Genomic DNA, 25232 nt, shown 5'->3' on the forward strand with positions numbered 1-25232 from the left:
AAACATATTTCCATTTTGCAAAAGCATGAAATTTTCATCACCTCTATCTCGATCGAGATCGAGCACACGATGGAGATGATGTTGTAGGGAGATCAAAAGTGCACAAAGCTCTTCTTGACAAAGATAGATCTAGTTAGGGGGCAAATAGGTCACTTAACTAAATCCTACATCTACCTAGCTACCTAATTTGGGAGGAGACAACTTCAACTAGTGGAGGGGAAAGTAAAAAGAGAAAGGAGATGCATTAATGGAGGTGGTGTAGTTAGGTAGGAGTAAAGAAGAGAGAGAAAGGTGGATGGAAGAGAAAGAGTAATGGGGGGAGAAGTATTGAGGAAGAAGAAGAGTGAGAGTGGGAGCATGTGGGGGAGGTAGGGGGAAGGGAAGAGAGGAGGGGGAGGGGAGGCACGGGTGGGGAAAAGGTGGTGGGTTGGTGCGGGTTAGCAGTAGCGCGGGAGCAGAAACGCACTACTGATAAGGAATTAGCAGCAGCGTGCTTTGGGCCACGGCGCTACTGCTAACAGTGACAAAAAAGTGTCTTAGTTTGAAATTTAGCAGCAGCGATCTCTGTAAAAGCGCGCTACTACTACATCCGTAGAACTAGCGCAGTTCGGGCCACGGCGCTACTGCTAAATGGAGTTAGGTGAACACCGCCGGTCGATATTTATAGCAGCACGGTTTACACAGAGCGCGCTACTGCTAAAAACTTATCAGCAGCGAGTTTCGTGCACACGCGCTACTACTAACTAGCAGCAGCGCTCCTTTTTGAGCCGCGCTGCTGCTAAGATTCTGTGTATAGGCTTTTCCCTAGTAGTGCAACTACACCTATTTTGAATGCAAAACTTGGAAAGCACTATGCAAGACTTATGCATTTGAGCCTGATATGGTTATCACCTTTGATATTCGTCCGGAAGATGATATTGAAGGTAATATCGGCATTTAGGTCAATGTGCGGACACCTCCAGTTATACCATTATGTGAGTTTCTCAACCATATTTATGTCTTTGATATTGTTTATTCAAAAATAGTTGACAACTAATTTCTATTGACAACTTATTTCCATTCAAGCAAACATGTCCACCACTTGGTAGACATGACCTACTACTGTCCCGGGGCTGAACTAAACTGCGAGGAGATAGGTCATTATGTTTCATGGCTTGAGGATCTTCATACTGTCAAGACAAATTATTTTTTTGGACTTAAAAATCTTAGTAATCAAAACATGCGACCAATAGTGTTCGTACTAAACTACGGTCACGTCTATTTAGGAAATATGGTAAGATTTTTACTATTTATCCTCAGTGCATCTTTTGCATAAATTATTTTTTAAGCTAAACTTCATTGCTAAGTATGTTACTATATGATGTTCTTCAACAGGGACTCCCGATGAATGTTGTGCCTCATTGGATCGTGACTAAATGTCGCATGAGAATGGTTAGCTTACGGCCAAGACATCCTACAATGCACTTTAGTGCATTCATGATTTCTAATAGCGAGGAAAACATAATAGTGAAAGACTGGAGCAAAATTGTGAACGGTCACAGAGATGTACTAGGGGGCAGCAATCAGAAATGCAACCCAAGATTAGGAGACATGTTCATCTGCATGCTCCAACATGATGAAGCAGGAGTGCTACACATGTTTTATGCTAATTTACCTGAGAGAGAGCAGCATGAGTGATTAGCTAGCTAGAAATGAGTTTGAAGATGATGATGTGCTACACTATGACTATGATGATTAAATAGCTAGTGTTGGTGGTAATGATTATGATGATTATTATTAGCTAGTGTTGGTGGTGATTAGATAGCTACCGCAGCTAGTGTTGGTGGTGATTAGCTAGCTAGAATGAGTTTGAAGATGATGATGTACTACACTATGACTATGATGATTAAATAGCTAGTGTTGGTGGTAATGATTATGATGATTATTGTTAGCTAGTGTTGGTGGTGATTAGATAGCTACCGCAGCTAGTGTTGGTGGTGATTAGCTAGCTAGAATGAGTTTGAAGATGATGATGTGCTACACTATGACTATGATGATTAAATAGCTACTGTCGGTGGTAATGACTATGATGATGATTAAATAGCTTGTGCTGGCGGATTAGATTCAAGTGGAGGCAACATGTGGTGCACATGAAAGTACTACTTGTCCAAACTAGATCAAGTTTGGATTAGTAGTATACTTTTGACATGCACCACATGTTGCCCCCACTTGAACCCAATCCACCTTCATTTCACACACTGTTATGGACATAATGATATAAACCTCATAATTGGTATTGTACCAAAATATGTATAACGGCGTATAAATACACTACAAATATAAAAATGAAAAAAAGAATACTAGTAGCGATGGAGAGTAAACACGCTGCTACTAGCTAGATCAGCAGTAGCGCGGTAGTGAACACACACTGTAGCTAAATGTCTTAGCAGTAGTGCGTCGCACCCGCTGCTGCTAAGTAATAGTTGTAGCGCCTTACTAGTAGCGCGGTGTCCCGCGCTACTAGTGGGCATTAAACCTGCGCTACTACTAGGGTTTTTCCCTAGTAGTGGGTGCTAGCAGATGTAGGACTACGGTAGGATTGGAGAAGCATCGGACAGTGGTTAGGGGAACTCTTCGAAAGACCAAGTTTTGGTCGTCTTGTTCTCAAACATCATGAAGTGCGAGAACGTAAAAAGAGGGATAAAATCTTGCGGGTAAACTGTACAAACCTCTACAGAGGGTTAAAACCTAATCGATTAGCCGTGTCCCCGGTTACAGACAATTTGAGCATCTGGACCTAGATCTATCTCGGTACTCTCAACACTGGACTTATAACATAATTTTGGGCAACTTACACTACTAGGGAAAACCTTATACACAGAACTTTAGTAGTAGTGTGGGTCAAAAAATCACGCTGGTGCTAAGTAGTAGTAGCGCTGCTGGACTACTAAAATTCCCACGGCTGATCCGATAGGCTACACATAGTAGTAGTGATCCATACTGAATGGCGCTACCGCTACTTCCTTTGTAGCAGGGCGATTTATTCCAAAACTCGCTACTGCTAAAGGATATAAAATTAAATGGAAAGCAAATAGAAAGGTAATTGAAAATGAAAGAAATAGAATAAGGTGAAAGGAAAAAAATAAAATGTGAAGAAAAATAAATGAAATAGGGAAAAAAGAAAGGAGTAGCAGTAGCGTGTATACCAGAACGTGATGTAGGTAACGTAGTAGTAGCGCGCTTTCTAGAACATGCTACTGCTACTTCTGACTTAACCACCCGCACGGGCTCAAAATTTTGCTAAGTCCTCCATTCCCCCCTGTTCCCCTACTCCTCTATCACTGCCGCCCAAGCCTGCCCTCACGACCGTCGCCCGAGGCCGCCCTCAACCTCACCGCTGCCGCCTTCCGCCGCTCTCGACCTCACCGTTGCCGCCCTTGACCTCACCGCCGCTGCTCTCGACCTCACCGCCGCCGCCCGAGCCCGCCCAGCACTGCCGCCTCCGACACCGAGCCTGCCATCGCCGCCCCTACCTCTCCGTCGCCGAGCACCTCCCCGCCACCGTCTCTCCCTCTCTGTAAGCCCCCACCCCCTTTCTCTCTGCTTAGTTAGTACTAGATGTTGTTTAGTAGTAGTAGATGTTAATTTAGGGTTCATAGATAATGATTTTTAGTAGTAGTAGGTGTTAATTAGTAGTAGTGATGGTACTATTAACTAGGGCAGTATGGTTAATAGTAGATGTTTTTTACTATTGTATAATGTAGTTTATTTTTACTGTTTTTAGTAAGTGTTTAAAATAATTAGTAAGTAAATTAATAAACTAGTTGACCTAGTTTAGTTTTAGTTGAACTAGTTTAGTAATAAGTAAATTAATAAACTAGTTGAACTAGTTGAATTAATAGAACTAATGTATTTTTAGTAAGATAATTAATATAATTAGTTGAACTACTTTATTTTTAGAAAGAACTAGTTTTTTTTCTATTTATAGTAAGTTTATATTTAGTAAGAACTAGTTGAATTAATAAAACTAGTTGAACATGTCATATTTGTTGTTATTTTTTTTAGTTTAAGCAATTATTCGGGATCTATTAGTGATATCTTATAGGGTTTTTAATTTTGCACAAATCAAGGAGCCCCTCCATCATCCCCGCCGTCGTCCCCATCACCGACCCCCTCCGACCTTGAGGTGAGACCAGACAAATCTCCATGTATATCTTGTGTTGCTCAAATAGGATATGTGGTTGCCCAAGTGGCCGTTCATGTTCAGGTTACACCTCCGAGTGGCCTATGTTTTGCCGGAGTGTTGATTAATTTCTCTTCTGGCAAATTTCAGGCGCTCGATATGTCCTTTTTTAGCAAAGGTCATGCCGGATTTTTTCGTGAATTCTGCCATGGCTTGTGCTAGAATATGTAGGAAATATCGAGTGGCCTGGATTTTCTTGAAAAATAGTGATCTAATTTAGGTTTTTTAGTACATATATTTAATTATACAAGTTTAATCTTTGAATTATGAACGTAGGAAATGTCGTACTCGGACGATGACAGTCTCCCGGGGGAGTGCAGCTGGTGCCACGACGATCGAGGTCTGTGCAATAGGTTCCTTGAGCTGGACGAAGATCGGCGCGTCAGCATTAAGCTGGAGGAGACCTTCGATGTTGAAACATTACGCAACAATGACAAGTGTTTTCTTCGTAATTAAGCATGACTTCAACTATTTCAATGTCTATTTTTCATCTTTTACAATTCGACTAGCTTATCCCATGCCATGCACGACGCTATGTATTGGAGAGGATGGGTTTTGAAGACCATGAAAATTTTGAAACAAAGAAAATACACCTAAGGACCCATCATGATATGGATTTTGAAGTAAATATGTACAAATATCACAGCGTAACCCATTTTGGTTGCCAAAATTGGGAAGCACTTTGCAAAATGTACGGTTTTTATGAGGGTATGATTGTCACCATGGATCTTGGTGATCCTGACATCGAGCAAGACAATATGGACATTTGGGTCCTTGTTGATACGCTTCCGATTCTACCCTTAATGTGAGTTTCCCAAACATAGTTATTAACTAATTTATATTGTTTATTTCAAAATAGTTGACAACTTATTTCCATTGACAACTTATTTTGATTCTTCAAAGAATGCGCGGAAGATGGTAGACAAAACCCACTACACTGATGGCTCTGAATTAACTTATAAGGAGAAAAGTCATCTGATCGCATTTTGTACTTATCTTGAGAATTACAATACCTATTGTCGGTGTCAAAACCGACGGATCTCGGGTAGGGGGTCCCGAACTGTGCGTCTAGGCGGATGGTAACAGGAGACAAGGGACACGATGTTTTACCCAGGTTCGGGCCCTCTTGATGGAGGTAAAACCCTACGTCCTGCTTGATTGATATTGATGATGTGGGTATTACAAGAGTAGATCTACCACGATATCAAGGAGGATAAAACCATCCTATGGACTAAAACCATGGTATGATTGTTGTTCGTCCTATGGACTAAAACCATCCAGTTTATATAGACACCGGAGAGGGCTAGGGTTACAAAGAGTCGGTTACAATGGTAGGAGATCTACATATCCGTATCACCAAGCTTGTCTTCCACGCCAAGGAAAGTCCCATCCGGACACGGGACGAAGTCTTCAATCTTGTATCTTCATAGTCTTGGAGTCCGGCCGATGATGATAGTTCGGCTATCCGGACACCCCCTAGTCCAGGACTCCCTCAGTAGCCCCTGAACCAGGCTTCAATGACGACGAGTCCGGCGTGCATATTGTCTTCGGCATTGCAAGGTGGGTTCCTCCTCCGAATAATTTATAGAAGATTGTGAACACCAGGATAGTGTCCGGCTCCGCAAAATAAATTCCACATACCACCGTACTGAGAATAATATTTACACAAGTTCAATCTGCTGATGTATTTTGTGGCGTGACGTCACACCACCACCAAGCCTTTACTCGAATTGTTTTTATACCACCTCAGCGCATTTAGCGAAGCGATTTCCTTGGCACGTCTTGTCGAAGCAGAGATCGTGTTCCCCTTATTCCGGGATCCCCATCAATACGGACATGGGTAACCCAACCGCGCCATTGATTGCGGCGCTTGGGAGATAAGCGAGTTTTATCAGGCCGGTGGGGACGCATGGTTTCGTTCGCCCATATAAGGGGATACCACCCTTTTACCTACGCCTTCTTCCTCCTTTGCTTATCCATCTCCGCGAACTCGAGCTCCAGCGCCCAAGTCCGCACATCTTACCTCAACCTTCTCCAACTATGTCCGGAGCGGGAGGCAAGTGGATGGCCTCCTCCGTTACGGAGGGGCACATCAAGAAGCTGCGCAGCGCCGGATATCTATCCAGCGACATCGCGCACCGGCTCCCCGACGAGGGGCAGCTCATCCCCACCCCCGGGCCCCATGAGAGGTTAGTATTCCTTTCCCATTTCCTCCGCGGACTGGGCTTCCCACTCCATCCCTTTGTCCGGGGGCTCATGTTCTACTACGGCCTGGATTTCCATGATCTGGCCCCGAATTTCATTCTCAACATCTCGGCGTTTATCGTCGTGTGTGAGGCCTTCCTCTGCATCCAGCCCCACTTTGGCTTGTGGCTCAAGACCTTCAGTGTCAAGCCGAAGGTTGTGAAGGGCAGCCAAGCGGAGTGCGGAGGCGCCATGGTGGGCAAGATGCCCAATGTTACTTGGCTCGAGGGCACCTTCGTGGAAACCATTAAGGGGTGGCAATCAGGGTGGTTCTACATCACCGAGCCGCGTGACCCTGAATGGGCAGTGGCCCCCGAATTCAGATCTGGCATCCCCATACGGCTCACCTCCTGGAAAGAGAGTGGCCTGACATGGGGTGATTCGGAGGAGCTGACCGGACTCCAAGACTGCGTCCAAAAGCTAGTGAACAAGAAGCTCAAGCTTGTCAACGTAGTCCAGGTCATGCTCATCCGGCGGATTCTCCTCTGCCAACAACGGGACTTCAATATGTGGGAGTTCGATTTGGCGCAGCACCAGACTTTGAACAGGCTCTTCGACACTACGAACGAAGAGGCCTGGAGGGTGCTGTTTAAGGGCGCCGAGGCTCCCGCATCCGCTACCGAAGATCGCGGATTCAGCTCGCAGCGTCCGCTAACGAGGTAAGTGATTTTACCCTTTACGGGACACCTGTTTTCCATAGTTTGACCCTATGCAGGATCTAAACTCCCTCTCCTTTGACAGGACTGGCTGAAGAAGGCCGAGCGGACTAACTATCCGGCCCCTTTGCCAGAAGACCCAACAGACGCCCGCTTAATGGGGCTGCTGGTTCCGGCACCCCACGTGGTGCCGGAGAAGAAGGCCAAGAAGAAGGCCATGGGCACTCGAAAGAGTTCCCATTTTCAGGTGTCATCGGACTTATCGTCCGATGACTCCGAGGCAGACTCCTCCCACGAAGGCGAGGAGGAGAAGAAAGAGTCCTCTCCCCGAGCGGGGGGAGGGAAGAAAAGGAAGGCCTCCCCAACGAGGGAGGCTGAAGGGTCCAAGAAGGGAAGGACTCTTCCCCCGGACTGCTCTGCCAACGCCGGCGATGACGACGAGGACTGGCGTTCAAGGGCCAAGCCCCTGGCGAGATCGTAAGTATCCGGACTCCTGAATAACTTTATGATTTTTCTTTTCGCCACATGGTGTCTTTCTAATGCCGCATACAACCCTGTAGTCTGCCTAGGGATGATCTTCCCGCTTCGTTGGGCGGGTCCTTGGGTGCGTCGGATATGGATTCCCTTTCGACTGCCTCCACCCCCCGTGATGCAGACGATGCCGAGGTGGGATCCCGGGAAGGGACCCGCCAAGAGGAGGAGGCCCCGGAGGTGCCGTAGGGCAACCTCCTGGACTTTGCACCGGACTCCGCACCGGAACCTGTAATGGTTCCGGAGTCCGGTGGGCGGCCCCTTTGTAAGAAGGGCAAGACCGTGACGCCGGTGGCCTACGTCCAACCGGAGGCGCCGGATAGCTTGCTGTGGGCGCTCAACAGCGCTTCCATCAAAGAGGAACACCGCACCATCATGAGTGCGGTGATTCAGAAGGTTCAGCTCGCCAAGAGCGGGCTGATCGAAGCCTGCAGCAGCCTTCTAACTGGCTTTGAGGTAAGAATTTTGATATATGTAAAATAGTACCACATAGACAGTAGCCCCTGATGCTCGGTTCGGTGTTCGGAATGAAAAGCCGGACCGAGGATCTAAAAAGATATACGCAGGAGTCATAAAAAATATGTCAATATGGGGTTGCAGGCTGTGCTGCTGACCTCTGCCGCACTGACTGCGGAGGTCAATACTTTGAAACAAAGCCTCGAGCGGTCCGAGAACGAGCTCGGCCATGCCAAGTAGCAGCTCGAGGATAAGGAAGGTGAGTAACACCTTATTAAAGTTGTACCTTACAGAAAAGGATTTGGTTGCAAGAAGAATGACAAGGATAACGTGGGTATTGCAGGGGCCACGAACGAGGTGGCGACCCTGAAGGAGGCAGTGTCCGCGGCTGAACATAATGCGGCCGCGGAGCGCACCGAGCGAGAGAAGCAGGAGGCGCGGGTGGCGGAGGTACAACAAGAGCTCCAGGCTCTCGTGGAAAAACATGAGAGTTTGGAGCACGACTCGAAGACTCGAGAGTCCGAGCTTGCATCGGCTCTTGAGAGTGCCAAAGCCGCTAAGGCCGAAGCCTACAAGACCCTCTAGGAAATCGAGGCGTTGAAGAAAATAGCGGCGGGTAAGGCATTTTTCATGCAAAGCAAGCATGTGAGTGTGAATTACCTATCACTTACCCGAATTTGGAGCTCTCCAGGAGCGTTCACAGATCTGCCCCGCAGCGTGTCCGATGCTGCCGCTTTCTATAGGGCCAAGGAGGGGAGCTCGACGGAGAAGGTCTTCTGGTCTCAGTATGCTGAGGCCGGACATTCGGTGCCCCTTAGCGACCAGCTGAAGCAGCTGGTCGAGCTCCACAAGGTGGCCGAACAGGCCATGAAGGGCCTCATAGTTCGGCTGTGGCCCAGGGAGGCCATGCCTGGGAGCTACTTCGGCCTGGTGCGGCGGCTGGTGGATGCGTGTCCATGGGTTGAAGTCATCAAGCACTCCGCCTGTATTGAAGGTGCCCATCGGGCCCTTGCCCGCGCAAAGGTGCAATGGGGCAAGATGGATGCTGAGAAGCTTGTGACGGACGCGCCACCGCCGGGCAAGGAGTATCGCACGCCCGAGATGTATTATAAGAGTGTCCTGAAGGGTGCCCGCATTATTGCGGGTGAGTGCTCCAAAGATATAATATTTGAGTAGACTCGCATTTTGTTATCCTCTGCGCTGAAAACTTTGTTCATATGCGCTAGGCAACGCTTGTTAATTTAAAATATTACCTTCTGTGCGGCCGTTTATCAAATCTGAGAGATGGCAAGTCGTCGACTTCAGCCCCCATGCCACGAGTGCTGGGGTGTTCGGGATAAATTTGAGCACTCTTGTTCCCATTTTTGGGTCCATCTAGGGAGGTGCTCAACACAACAAATGAGGCAACCGGACTTATAATGCTTGAACACTCTCACTTAGCCATAGAATTCTATAATTTTAAATTTCGGCGAAGCCCCTAGTGTTCGGAAGGCCGAATTTGGGGCGCTATCCACGCCTGGGCGGACAAAGCCGGTTCCTCGCTCTAAGCGGCATAAGTCTTTAGGGACTCGAAAAAAACCTCTCGAACAGGGACCGGCTCTCGCCTCATCATGACGGTCAGTTTGAGCTTTCCACACTGAGGCGCTCGCCCAGCTCAACTGGGGCGCAATCGCAGTGGTTCTCCCAGTGCTACCTTAGCCGATACAACGGAACGTAAGGTACCAAAACATGGGAGCCGGGCAAACTCAACTATTGACCCAAGACATGATTCGGAGCCGATGCATATAATGCTATAAGTTCGGGGTGCCGCACTTGTGAAAGTGTTCTGACTTATCACACCATGATGCGGGAAACGTAAGCCCCTGGTGTATTTAGCCGTACCAAAGTGTAGGGATGCAACATGTCATAAATGAACATATGTATAAGAAAGAAATGCAATTATAAGCAAAAAGGTGCTGCATTGTTTATTCAAGAAATACTGCCGTGAATGCAGAATGATAAAAATAGTGCGGTAAGCAAGGTATGGGACTATTAAACATGTCCCCCTCTAGGGGTAGGCTGCGGAATGGTGTATAAAACAGATTTAATGCTCGTAATGGAGACCACATGGATATTCGTCGTAGCCTTTCTCCTTCCCTGGCTGTTGCATCGTGAGTTCGGCAGGTCTACTGCGGACAGGGCCTCTGATGAACGGAGTCATGTGGGTAAAAAAAAGAAAAAAGAGAAAAAAAAGAACGACACACTTGAGAGCCCCTGGTGTGGTTAAGCCGCATTCTGGGCCTATCGTGGTCGTGCCCCTCCCCCTATGCCCATGGTATCTCCAGAGCGTAATGATGTACGCGAAGGACCAGTCTTGCAATTTTGCAGGGGCTGGGGTTGGGGCCGCATTGCTACGCGTGCTTGGAACGTGCCAGGTGGTCTTGTTGTAGGTTACTCCGGGCGCGCTTAGCCGTGTCCGTTCGCTTAACGGCCGGACTCGAGAATTGCCTTAAGAGGTTGCACTGTACTTCTGTCGCGAGAGCCGCTGTATGTTCCTCCGTTCGGAGAGAGCGCACCGTGATGACTCCTCGAGGGCCTGGCATCTTGAGCTTGAGGTATGCGTAGAGCGGCACCACGTTGAACTTTGCAAAAGGTGCATCCGTGCAGAGCATGATAGCAGCTGCGGAACGGAACTATGTCGAAGATTAACTCCTCACTTTGGAAGTTATCCGGGGATCCGAAGACCACTTCCAGTGTAACTGAGCCTGTACAATTGGCCTCTACACCTAGTATGACGCCTTTAAAGGTCGTCTTTGTAGGTTTAATCCTTGAGGGGTCTATGCCCATTTTGCGCATTGTATCCTGATAAAGCAGGTTCAGGCTGCTGCCGCTGTCCATCAGGACTCTGGTGAGGTGAAATCCATCGACGATTGGGTCTAAAACCAATGCGGCGAATCCGCGTGGCGGATGCTGGTGGGGTGGTCCCTTCGATCAAAAGTGATCGGGCAGGAGGACCATAGGTTGAACTTCGGGGCGACTGGCTCCATCACGTACACATCTCTGAGTGCACGCTTCCGCTCCCTTTTGGGTATGTGGGTTGCGTATATCATGTTCACCGTCCGCACTTGTGGGGGGAAACCCTTCTGTCCTCTATTGTTCGGCGCTCGGGTCTCTTCCTCGTCATCGCTATGCAGCCCCTTGTCGTTGTTTTCGGCAATTAGCTTGCCCGCCTGCTTGAATACCCAACAGGCCCTGTTGGTGTGGTTAGCTGGCTTTTTGGGGGTGCTGTGTATCTGGCACGAGCGATCGAGTATTCAGTCCAAATTGGACGGACCCGGAGTAGTTCTTTTGGATGGCTTTTTCCGCTGACCGGGTTTAGAGCCTCTGAATCCGGCATTGACTGCCGTATCCTCATTATTGTTGCCGTTAATGCGGCGTTTGTTCTTGTTGCGACGCGACCTGCCATTGCAGTCCTTGATATCCGGACTGCCAGAATTTTTGCTGAGGTTGTTGCTGCGGGCTAGCCAGCTATCCTCTCCCGCACAGAAGCGGGTCATGAGTGATGTGAGGGCTGCCATGGATTTCGGCTTTTCCTGTCCCAGGTGCCGGGCAAGCCACTTGTCGTGGATGTTATGTTTGAAGCCTGCGAGGGCCTCCGCATCCGGACAATCGACGATTTGATTTTTCTTAGTTAAGAACCGTGTCCAGAATTGTCTGGCCGATTCGTCTGGCTGCTGAATTATATGGCTTAGGTCGTCAGCGTATGGTGGTCGCACATACGTGCCCTGGAAGTTATCAAGGAATGCGGCTTCCAGGTCCTCCCAACACCCAATTGATTCTGCTGGCAAGCTGTTAGGCCAATGCCGAGCTGGTCCTTTAAGCTTGAGTGGGAGGTATTTGATGGCGTGAAGATCATCACCGTGGGCCATGTGGATATGAAGGAGATAGTCTTCGATCCAAACCGCGGGGTCTGTTGTGCCATCATAAGATTCAATATTCACGGGTTTAAACCCTTCGGGGATTTGATGATCCATTACTTCATCTGTGAAGCATAGTGGGTGTCCGGCGCCTCTGTATTAGGCTATATCACGACGAAGCTCAAAAGAGCTTTGTCTACTGTGTTCGGCCCGGCCGTACTTGCTGTGTCCGGCGCGACGGTTGTCGTCACGTATCATGGGGCGCCCACGCGATCCGTAGATCGATCACGATTGTCTTGCCTTATCTTCCAATATATCTCGCAAGTCCAGAGCGTTCCCCTGTGGCCTTGTGCTTTTCGAGTGATGCCGGGGTACAGTTCTAGTGGAGGGCCTAGAGGCCTCTCTGTCGCGGCCACGGGGTGGTCGGTCAGCCATATTGTGCACTGGTGATGCAGGTTTATATGCCTCCTCCTCTAATCGGGGGAGTAGCTTGCGTTTGGGGTAGCTTTTGGAGGGGCGTTCGAGCTCATGCTCTTCGGCCGCAAGGACTTCAGTCCATCTGTCGGCTAGCAGATCTTGATCAGCTCTAAGCTGTTGCTGCTTTTTCTTGAGGCTGTTTTCCGTGGCCATAAGCCTGCATTTAAAACGCTCTTGTTCGACGGGATCCTCAGGCACGACAAATACGTCATCGTCGAGGCTTGCCTCGTCTCCGGAGGGAGGCATGTAATTATCATCCTCTACCTCTTCTTCTGCCGCTCTCTCATGAGGGCTGGCTTCTCCGTCTTCCTGTGCTAAATCTTGCTGGAGGGGGGTGTCTTCAGCACTGTCTGGGGTATTATTATCTCCGTTGCCGGAATCTCCATTCTTGCTGTGGCAGGATTTAGAGCGGCGCCGCTGATGCCAGCGCTTGGGCTGTTTCCTGGAGGGGTCATCCTCCGCTGTTCCTTCGCCATTCCCATCCTTTGGGATATCCACCATGTATATGTCATATGATGAGGTGGCTTTCCAGTGCCCAGTAGGCGCTTGTTCTTGGTCGTCTCCGGCATCGTCGTCCATACCGTCGATGTCTTCGGAATCGAAGTCTAGCATGTCGGTTAGATCGTCGACAGTGGCTACTAAGTGGGTGGTGGGTGGGCTTTGAATTTCTTCGTCGTCCGCATCCCAACCGTCCTGACCGCAGTCCGGCTAGGGCTCTCCTGATAACAAGAGATACTTTAGCGAACTCGAGATGTCGTCGAAAGGTGCGTGTTGAAAGATATCCGCAGGGATGAACTCCATGATCGGCGCCCAATCGGATTCGATTGGAGGGGTCGCAGGAGGTACATAGTCCGGCACCTCGGAGTCACGAGCTTCACAAGGGACAAGGCCAGTATTCGGCTCCATCGCCGTAGAGGTTGCAGCCCCCGAGGCGGTGTCTAGCCACCCATCCTCGATCTCCGCAGCCGGCTCCGAATCGAGGGTCGGAGCGGGCTCGTGTGCGGCCTCCAGGGCACTGTCCGGCCGCAGAGCTAAATCATGCCCATCGTGACAGTGCGGCGCGCTCGGCTGTGGCTCGAATCCATCGAAGATCAAGTCTCCGCGGATGTCAGCCGTGAAGTTCAAACTTCCAAATCTGACCTGACGGCCAGGGGCGTAGCTTTCGATCTGCTCCAGATGGCCAAGCGAATTGGCCCGCAGTGCAAAGCCGCCGAATACGAAGATCTCTCCTGGGAGAAAAGTCTCACCCTGGACTGCATCATTGTTGATGATCGAAGAAGCCATCGAGCCTATCGGTGACGACACAGAGGAACTCTCAATGAAAGCACCAATGTCGGTGTCAAAACCAGTGGATCTCGGGTAGGGTGTCACGAACTGTGCGTCTAGGCGGATGGTAACAGGAGACAAGGGACACGATGTTTTACCCAGGTTCGGGGCCTCTTGATGGAGGTAAAATCCTATGTCCTGCTTGATTGATATTGATGATGTGGGTATTACAAGAGTAGATCTACCACGAGATCAAGGAGGCTAAAACCTAGAAGCTAGCCTATGGTATGATTGTTGTTCGTCCTATTTACTAAAACCATCCGGTTTATATAGACACCGGAGAGGGCTAGGGTTACACAAAGTCGGTTACAATGGTAGGAGATCTACATATCCGTATCGCCAAGCTTGCCTTCCACGCCAAGGAAAGTCCCATCCGGACATGGGACGAAGTCTTCAATCTTGTATCTTCATAGTCTTGGAGTCTGGCCGATGATGATAGTTTGGCTATCCGGACACCCCCTAGTCCAGGACTCCCTCACCTATTATCGAACTCCTCCAAATTATGGTGAATACGTGCTACTAGTGCACGTGTTGAACCACGGTAACCTCTATGGACATACCCTGATAAGATTTTTTTACTATTACGACATCCATGCATCTTTTGCATACTTCTAAACTAGTACATCATTGCTAACTACAAAGTTATGACTATGTTTTTCAATAGAAACTCCCATGGATTGTGTGCCTCATCTGATGTATTAGAATGGTCGCCTTGCAGTTCTGAACATACTGCCGGGTAAATCTAGGGAGCTCACATGTGCATATCGGATTTCTAAAACCAGTGAACACATTCTCATCAAAGAATGGAAAAAATGTTTGGACATTCGCAAGGAGGTTCTTGGAAGTAACATTTAGCGAAAGGTAAGAATTGGAGACAGGATAATCTCCATTCTCCATAATGGAGAGTCAGGGGATATCTTGTTTTTTGCTATTTTACCTTAGAGAATGTAGTAGGTCCTAAGAGAATGTAGTAGGTCCTGTGAGGTACAATATGTTTATTATGTGGTACAATGTGTTAGAGTTGATGATGAGGAGTACTTGTGATTACGACTAGTGACCAATTTGGTATGTGATGTCATTGATGGAAACGATGATCTTGAGGAGGTGTTATATGACAATGATGTATTATGATGATAAGTTGTTAATGATATGATGATGATGATGATATTTATTATATCATTGGGTGAAAGAACCGTAGATTAGTTTCAAGTGGATGGACATCCACTTGAAACTAGTCCACAGTTCTTTCACCCCGTGATGTAATAACTCATTATGATGTAAAAACAATCTCTAAATTCCTGTTGTATGAAAACTTGTGTAAAGGTGTATGAATACAACATGAAATAAAAAATAAAATAAATACAAAATAATAGTAGTAGCGTGGGCAGGGAGAAGCGCTACTACTAGTTACCAGTAGCGCTTCCCTGGGAAAACGCTATTACTAAGTCGATTTAGCAGCAGCGTGGGTTGAGGCACGCTACTGCTGACCTTTAGTTGTAGTGCCGTACCAGTAGAGCTCCAGCCCGCGCTACTGATAGGCCTAAAACCCGCGCTGCTGCTAGGCTTTTCCCTAGTAGTGTTATGATATTTGGGCTATGAGGCATCGGTTGGCGGAACCATGTCATGATAGAAAACTCTGTAGTACAGACTCTGGTTATATCCTTATGTAGGGAAAATAAACCAGCTTTTATGCAAAACAACTCAGACACAAAGCCACAAAGCCATATTGCATATCACATAGTTTTTTCATCTGTTTTTCTTAAAGTGATCTTGCCGGTACATTCAATGTACCTACACATCTGCAACGTATCATGTTGCAGATTTTTCTTCGACGAGTAAGAGTTACAATACAGGGTTATGGTCTACAGTCAACCTACCGATGGCGTTGATGGGACTCCACACCCGACTATTTGTTTCCACTGACAATTATGTGGTATATATCAGTTTTACGTTATTTATACATGTGATTGCACTTTGAAATATACATAGATGTACTGTGTGTGCCAACATACTGATCCAGAGATGGCACAGATATACATAGGCTTGAGCGTTTGAGGTGGGTGATGACCAAGAAGTGCAGGCGATCTATCTTAGTCCTCTCGATAAGTAAGAGTATCAAACCCAACAAGCAGCAGAAGGAAATGACAAGCGGTTTTCAGTAAGGTATTCTCTGCAAGCACTCAAATTGTAGGTAACAGATAGTTTTGTGATAAGATAATTTTTAACGGGTAACAAGCAATGAAATTAAATAAGGTGCAACAGGGTGGCCCAATCCTTTTAGTAGCAAAGGACAAGCCCGGACAAGTTCTTATATGAAAAAAGCGCTCCCGAGGACACATGGGAATTATTGTCAAGCTAGTTTTCATCATGCTCATATGATTCGCATTCGTTACTTTGATAATTTGATATGTGGGTGGACCGGTGCTTGGGTACTGCCCTTTCTTTGACAAGCATCCCACTTATGATTAACGCCTATTGCAAGCATCCACAACTACAAAAGAAGTATTAAGGTAATCTGAACCATAGCATGAAACATGTGGATCCAAATCAGCCCCTTACGAAGCAACACATAAACTAGGGTTTATGCTTCTGTCACTCTAGCAACCCATCATATACTTATTATTTCTCAATGACTTCCTCTAGGCCCAAACAATGGTGAAGTGTCATGTAGTCGACGTTCACATAACACCACTAGAGGATAGGCAACATACATCTTATCAAAATATCGAACGAATACCAAATTCACAAGACTACTTAGAGCAAGACTTCTCCCATGTCCTCAGGAAAAACATACTACTCACAAATCATATTCAAGTTCATATCAGAGGGGTATTGATATGCATTAAGGATATGAACATATGATCTTCCACCAAATAAACTAACTAGCATCAACTACAAGGAGTAATCAACACTACTAGCAACCCACGGGTACCAATCTGAGGTTTTGGTACAAAGATTGGATACAAGAGATGAACAAGGGTTTGAGAGGAGATGGTGCTGGTGAAGATGTTGATGGAGATTGATCCCCTCCTGATGAGAGGATCATTGGTGATGATGATGGTGATGATTTCCCCCTCCCACAGGGAAGTTTCCTCGGCAGAACAGCTCCGCCGGAGCCCTAGATTGGTTATGCCAAGGTTCCGCCTCGTGGCGGCGGAGTTTTGTCCCGTAAGCTTGCTTATGATTTTTTCCAGGGTAAAAGACCTCAAATAGCACAAGATAGGCACCAAAGTCCTGTCAGGGGGCCCAGGAGGCATGGGGCGCGCCCTAGGGGGGTGGGTGCACCCCCACCCTCATGACCAGGGTGTGGGCCCCCTGACACTGATTCCTTTGCCAGTATTTTTTATTAATTCCAAAAATGACTTTCGCAGAGTTTCAGGACTTTTGGAGCTGTGCAGGGTGCGGGTCTCTAATATTTGCTCCTTTTCCAGCCCATAATCCTAGCTGTCGGCATTCTCCCTCTTCATGTAAACCTTGTAAAATAAGAATTATGTCATCAACTTATTACTTCCCAATGCCTTGCTCTAGGCCCAAACAATGGTGAAGTGCCATGTAGTCAACGTTCACATAACACCACTAGAGGATAGACAACATACATCTTATCAAAATATTGAACGAATACCAAATTCACATGACTACTTATAACAAGACTTCTCCCATGTCCTCAGGAAAAAACGTGCTACTCACAAATAATATTTATATTCATAATAAGAGGGGTATTGATATGCATTAAGGATCTGAACATATGATCTTCCACCAAATAAATCAACTAGCATCAACTACAAGGAGTAATCAACACTACTAGCAACCCACATGTCCCAATCTGAGGTTTTGGTACAAAGATTAGATACAAGAGATGAACTAGGGTTTGAGAGGAGATGGTGCCGGTGAAGATGTTGATGGAGATTGACCCCCTCCCGATGAGAGGATCGTTGGTGATGATGATGGTGATGATTTCCCCCTCCCGGAGGGAAGTTTCCCTGGCAGAGCAGCTCCGCCGGAGCCCTAGATTGGTTCCGCCAAGGTTCTGCCTCGTGGCGGTGGAGTTTCGTCCCGTAAGCTTGCTTATGATTTTTTCCGGGATAAAAGACCTCATATAGCAGAAGATGGGCACCGGAGGCCTGTCAGGGGGCCCACGAGGCGGGGGGCACGCCCTAGGGGGGTGGGCGCGCCCCCCACCCTCGTGACCAGGGTGTGGGCCCCATGATGCTGATTCCTTTGCCAGGATTTTTTATTAATTCCAAAAATGAGTTTCGCGGAGTTTCAGGACGTTTGGAGCTGTGCAGGGTGCGGGTCTCTAATATTTGCTCCTTTTCCACCCCATAATCCTAGCTGTCGGCATTCTCCCTCTTCATTTAAACCTTATAAAATAAGAGAGAATAGCCATAAGTATTGTGACATAACGTGTAATAACAATCCTTAATGCAATAAATATTGATATAAAAGCATGATGCAAAATGGAGGTATCAACTCCCCCAAGCTTAGACCTCGCTTGGCCTCAAGGGGAAGCCGATATCAAAAAATATGTCCACATGTTTAGAGATACAGGTGTCAATAAAAATAAATTACGAACATGCAGGCATCATGATCATTCTTATAACAGCAACATATATATATATACATACATATATATATATATATATTGTCATATAATTTCTTATGCTCAAGTAACAATATATTCACAATGTCAAGTATGGTTCAGAAACTTCATTGAAAACTAACAAACTATAATCTCAGTCATTGAAGCAATTGCAGTTTATCATAACACTGGAAAGAGCCAACATAAGAGCTTTTCAGCAAGTTCACATACTCAACTATCATTTAGTCTTTCATAATTGCTGACACTCACGCAATACTTGTGGTTATGGAGTTTTAATCGGACACAGAGTAAGAGTGTCGAACCCAACAAGGAGCAGAACAAAATGACAAGCGGTTTTCAGTAAGGTATTCTCTGCAAGCACTGAAATTGTAGGTAACAGATAGTTTTGTGATAAGATAATTTGTAACGGGTAACAAGCAATGAAAGTAAATAAGGTGCAGCATGGTGTCCCAATTCTTTTAGTAGCAAAGGGCAAGCCTGGACAAGTTCTTATATGAGAAAAGCGCTCCCGAGGACACATGGGAATTATCGTCAAGCTAGTTTTCATCACGCTCATATGATTCGCGTTCGTTACTTTGATAATTTGATATGTGGGTGGACCGGTGCTTGGGTAATGCCCTTTCTTGGACAAGCATCCCACTTATGATTAACCCCTATTGCAAGCATCCTAAACTAAAAAAGAAGTATTAAGGTAAACCTAACCATAGCATGAAACATGTGGATCCAAATCAGCCCCTTACGAAGCAACACATAAACTAGGGTTTAAGCTTCTGTTACTCTAGCAACCCATCATCAACTTATTACTTCCCAATGCCTTCCTCTAGGCCCAAACAATGGTGAAATGCCATGTAGTCAACGTTCACATAACACCACTAGAGGATAGACAACATACATATTATCAAAATATCGAACGAATACCAAATTCACATGACTACTTATAACAAGACTTCTCCCATGTCCTCAGGAAAAAACGTGCTACTCACAAATAGTATTTATATTCATAATCAGAGGGGTATTGATATGCATTAAGGATCTGAACATATGATCTTCCACCAAATAAATCAACTAGCATCAACTACAAGGAGTAATCAACACTACTAGCAACCGACATGTACCAATCTGAGGTTTTGGTACAAAGATTAGATACAAGAGATGAACTAGGGTTTGAGAGGAGATGGTGCTGGTGAAGATGTTGATGGAGATTGACCCCCTCCCGATGAGAGGATCGTTGGTGATGATGATGGTGATGATTTCCCCCTCCCGGAGGGAAGTTTCCCTGGCAGAGCAGCTCCGCCGGAGCCCTAGATTGGTTCCGCCAAGGTTCCGCCTCGTGGCGGTGGAGTTTCGTCCCGTAAGCTTGCTTATGATTTTTTTCCAGGATAAAAGACCTCATATAGCAGAAGATGGGCACCGGAGGCCTGTCAGGGGGCCCACGAGGTGGGGGGCACGCCCTAGGGGGGTGGGTGCGCCCCCCACCCTCGTGACCAGGGTGTGGGCCCCATGATGCTGATTCCTTTGCCAGGATTTTTTATTAATTCCAAAAATGACTTTCGCGGAGTTTCAGGACTTTTGGAGCTGTGCAGGGTGCGGGTCTCTAATATTTGCTCCTTTTCCACCCCATAATCCTAGCTGTCGGCATTCTCCCTCTTCATTTAAACCTTATAAAATAAGAGAGAATAGCCATAAGTATTGTGACATAACGTGTAATAACAATCCTTAATGCAATAAATATTGATATAAAAGCATGATGCAAAATGGAGGTATCAACTCCCCCAAGCTTAGACCTCGCTTGGCCTCAAGCGGAAGCCGATATCAAAAAATATGTCCACATGTTTAGAGATAGAGGTGTCAATAAAAATAAAGTACGAACATGCAGGCATCATGATCATTCTTATAACAGCAACATATATATATACATACATATATATATATATATATATATATATATATATATATATTGTCATATAATTTCTTATGCTCAAGTAACAATCTATTCACAATGTCAAGTATGGTTCAGAAACTTCATTGAAAACTAACAAACTATAATCTCAGTCATTGAAGCAATTGCAGTTTATCATAACATTGGAAAGAGCCAACATAAGAGCTTTTCAGCAAGTCCACATACTCAACTATCATTTAGTCTTTCATAATTGCTGACACTCACGCAATACTTGTGGTTATGGAGTTTTAATCGGACACAGAGTAAGAGTGTCGAACCCAACAAGGAGCAGAACAAAATGACAAGCGGTTTTCAGTAAGGTATTCTCTGCAAGCACTGAAATTGTAGGTAACAGATAGTTTTGTGATAAGATAATTTGTAACGGGTAACAAGCAATGAAAGTAAATAAGGTGCAGCAAGGTGTCCCAATTCTTTTAGTAGCAAAGGGCAAGCCTGGACAAGTTCTTATATGAGAAAAGCGCTCCCGAGGACACATGGGAATTATCGTCAACCTAGTTTTCATCACGCTCATATGATTCGCGTTCGTTACTTTGATAATTTGATATGTGGGTGGACCGGTGCTTGGGTAATGCCCTTTCTTGGACAAGCATCCCACTTATGATTAACCCCTATTGCAAGCATCCTAAACTAAAAAATAAGTATTAAGGTAAACCTAACCATAGCATGAAACATGTGGATCCAAATCAGCCCCTTACGAAGCAACACATAAACTAGGGTTTAAGCTTCTGTCACTCTAGCAACCCATCATCAACTTATTACTTCCCAATGCCTTCCTCTAGGCCCAAACAATGGTGAAATGCCATGTAGTCAACGTTCACATAACACCACTAGAGGATAGACAACATACATATTATCAAAATATCGAACGAATACCAAATTCACATGACTACTTATATCAAGACTTCTCCCATGTCCTCAGGAAAAAACGTGCTACTCACAAATAGTATTTATATTCATAATCAGAGGGGTATTGATATGCATTAAGGATCTGAACATATGATCTTCTACCAAATAAATCAACTAGCATCAACTACAAGGAGTAATCAACACTACTAGCAACCCACATGTACCAATCTGAGGTTTTGGTACAAAGATTAGATACAAGAGATGAACTAGGGTTTGAGAGGAGATGGTGCTGGTGAAGATGTTGATGGAGATTGACCCCCTCCCGATGAGAGGATCGTTGGTGATGATGATGGTGATGATTTCCCCCTCCCGGAGGGAAGTTTCCCCGGCAGAGCAGCTCCGCCGGAGCCCTAGATTGGTTCCGCCAAGGTTCCGCCTCGTGGCGGTGGAGTTTCGTCCCATAAGCTTGCTTATGATTTTTTCCAGGATAAAAGACCTCATATAGCAGAAGATGGGCACCGGAGGCCTATCAGGGGGCCCACGAGGCGGGGGGCACGCCCTAGGGGGGTGGCCGCGCCCCCCACCCTCGTGACCAGGGTGTGGGCCCCATGACGCTGATTCCTTTGCCAATATTTTTTATTAATTCCAAAAATGACTTTCGCGGAGTTTCAGGACTTTTGGAGCTGTGCAGGGTGCGGGTCTCTAATATTTGCTCCTTTTCCAGCCCATAATCCTAGCTGTCGGCATTCTCCCTCTTCATTTAAACCTTATAAAATAAGAGAGAATAGCCATAAGTATTGTGACATAACGTGTAATAACAATCCTTAATGCAATAAATATTGATATAAAAGCATGATGCGAAATGGAGGTATCAACTCCCCCAAGCTTAGACCTCGCTTGGCCTCAAGTGGAAGCCGATATCAAAAAATATGTCCACATGTTTAGAGATAGAGGTGTCAATAAAAATAAAGTACGGACATGCAGGGATCATGATCATTCTTATAACAGCAACATATATATATATATATACATACATATATATATATATTGTCATATAATTTCTTATGCTCAAGTAACAATCTATTCACAATGTCAAGTATGGTTCAGAAACTTCATTGAAAACTAACAAACTATAATCTCAGTCATTAAAGCAATTGCAATTTATCATAACATTGGAAAGAGCCAACATAAGAGTTTTTCAGCAAGTCCACATACTCAACTATCATTTAGTCTTTCATAATTGCTGACACTCACGCAATACTTGTGGTTATGGAGTTTTAATCGGACACAGAGAAAGATAGGGGCTTATAGTGTTTCCTCCAAACGTTATACCTCAAGGGTAATGTCAACAATAATAGTTCATGCTAACGTACATCCAATTGGATATATGTATCAGGATCTTTCCAACACGAGGTGCTTGCCACAGGACTAAATAAAAAGGAAAGGTTAAGATCACCTTGACTCTTGCATAAAGAAAAATATAGGCCCTTCGAAGAGGGAAGCATAGGTTGTCATGTGCTTTTATGGTTGGATGCACAAAATCTTAATGCGAAAGAACGTAACTTTATATTGCCACTTGTGATATGAACCTTTATTATGTAGTCCGTCACTTTTATTACTTCCATATCACAAGATCATATAAAGCTTATATTCTCCACACTAATAAGTCATACATATTTAGAGAGCAATTTTTACTGCATGCAACATGACAACTTACTTGAAGGATCTTATTCAATCCATAGGTAGATATGGTGGACTCTCATGGCAAAAACTGGTTTAAGGGTATTTCGGAAGCACAAGTAATTTTTACTTGGTGCAAGGAATTTGGCTAGCATGAGGGGGAAAGGCAAGCTCAAAATTTTGGACGATCCATGACAATATACTTTAACTAAGATGTGAGAAAGCATAACCCATTACGTTGTCTTCCTTGTCCAACATCAACTGTTTTAGCATGTCATACTTTAATGAGTGCTCACAATCATAAAAGATGTCCAAGATAGTATATTTGCATGTGAGAACCTCTCTTTCTTTATTACTTCCTATTAATTGCAACGATGACCAAAACTACGTTTGCCAACTCTCAACAACTTTTATGCCTCATACTCTTTATGTGTGAAGTCATCACTATCCATAAGATCAACATGGTCTCTTTTATCTCTTTTTATTCTTTCTATTTTCTCAAGATCATAGCAAGATAGCAAAGCCCTTGACTCAAAACTAATCTTTATTATAGATAGCTCACGAACTTGATTACATAGAGGGATCACAAAGAAAAACACAAATCAAATTCATACCAAAGCTTAATTCTACTAGATCAAGATATTACCAAAAGGGTCGAACTAAGAAAAGCTGTAAAGATAGGAGTGTGATGGTGATACGATACCGAGGCACCTCCCCCAAGCTTGGCAGTTGCCAAGGGGAGTGCCCATACCCATGTGATTATGTCTCCTTTGCTGGTGAAGAAGGTGGTGTTGTTGATGATGTAGGCTTGTCCTCCATCTTCCAAGGCATAGGCTCCCCATCATAGAAAGATGATCGAGTCTCCGGGATCCTCAAATATGAAGCCAAACTCATCCTCTTGAATCTATATTCATACTCATAGTTTTGGTTTTGCAGGTCATAGATCTGGGCTTGGAGGTGCTCGATTTTCTCATGAAGCTTGAAGATGGTCTCCCCAATGTCCTTGGCATCCAGCTTGTGGTTGTTGGTGAACTCAGCAATCATCATCTGGTTGGCGTTGAGTCCGCGTTCCACCATCCCTTGGCACTTGAAAACTTGTTGATTCATTGTTTCAAGCCTTGTCTCCATGCTTCCGGTCCTCCTTGGTCTCTCAACATCGCGAATGTGCAGCACCCCTCACGCATCTCAATGGTTTGAGGGTGTCGCAGCACCTCTGCGATGTAGGGATTGATGAACTTCTTGAAGAACTTGTCCTTGGGGGCGCTTGAAGACGTCATGGTGATCTAGATCTGTCAGAAAAACAGCTCGAAACAAAGACATAAGATATTTGTGTGATACGGTGGTCAAAACCTCCGGGAGATTATATAATGAATTTTTAACGACCAAAATAAGTATCGTGCAAGAAAACAGAGTTCGGAGAGCACACGAGGTGCCCACGAGGCAGGGGGAAGTGCCTAGTAGGGTAGGGCGCGCCCTCCACCCTCGTGGAGGCCTCGTGTCCTTCCCGGACTACTTCTTATTTTTTCTATTTTCTTAAATATTCCAAAACGGAGAAATACTACTGTTAAAATTAACTTGGATTCGGTTTACTTACCATACCACGTACCTATTCCTTTTCGGAGTATGGAACATTCTGGAAAGTGTCCCTTATGTATTCCTCCAGGGTTACGGTTTCAATAATGTTAGTTTCAACATTTATTTGGTTACCTGAGATATAATGTTTGAATCTTTGACCGTTCACCACCTTCGGATTTGTGCCCTCGAAGTTGTTGATTTTGATGGCACCGGAACGATAGACTTCCTTGATAATGTAAGGGCCTTCCCATTTAGAGAGATGTTTTCCTGCAAAAAATCTTAAACGAGAGTTGAAGAGCAACACACACTACTGGAATCAGCTACTTTGCCATCTGCCAGCTCTTTGCCATCAGCTAGCAGACGACAAAGAAGCTCTTTGCCATCAGCTAGCCGAAAGCAGACGGCAAAGAACTGGCTGATGGCAAAGAAAGCCTTTGCCATCAGCCTGTTCTTTGCCGTCCGCTAGCTGACGGCAAAGAATCTTTGCCGTCCGCTAGCAGACGGCAAAGAGGGAGGGGGGACACTGAGGAGCTGGTTAAAAAATAATTAACGTCCCCCCGATTTGCCGTCCGCCGCAGACGGCAAATATGAACAAAAGCGGACGGCAAAGGAGGGCGGACGGCAAAGGCTACCCTAACTAACCTAACTAACGGTCGAGCCCCCTCCCCCGCCCATTACTCATCTCTCTCCCTCGACCTCCTCCGCCCCCGCCCCCACCGCCCCCGCCCCCGCCGCCCGGCGCCGCCCCCGCCACCGCCCCCCG

The sequence above is a fragment of the Triticum dicoccoides genome, chromosome 3B (genome assembly GCF_002162155.2).
Source record: "Triticum dicoccoides isolate Atlit2015 ecotype Zavitan chromosome 3B, WEW_v2.0, whole genome shotgun sequence".
Classification (NCBI taxonomy): domain Eukaryota; kingdom Viridiplantae; phylum Streptophyta; class Magnoliopsida; order Poales; family Poaceae; genus Triticum; species Triticum dicoccoides.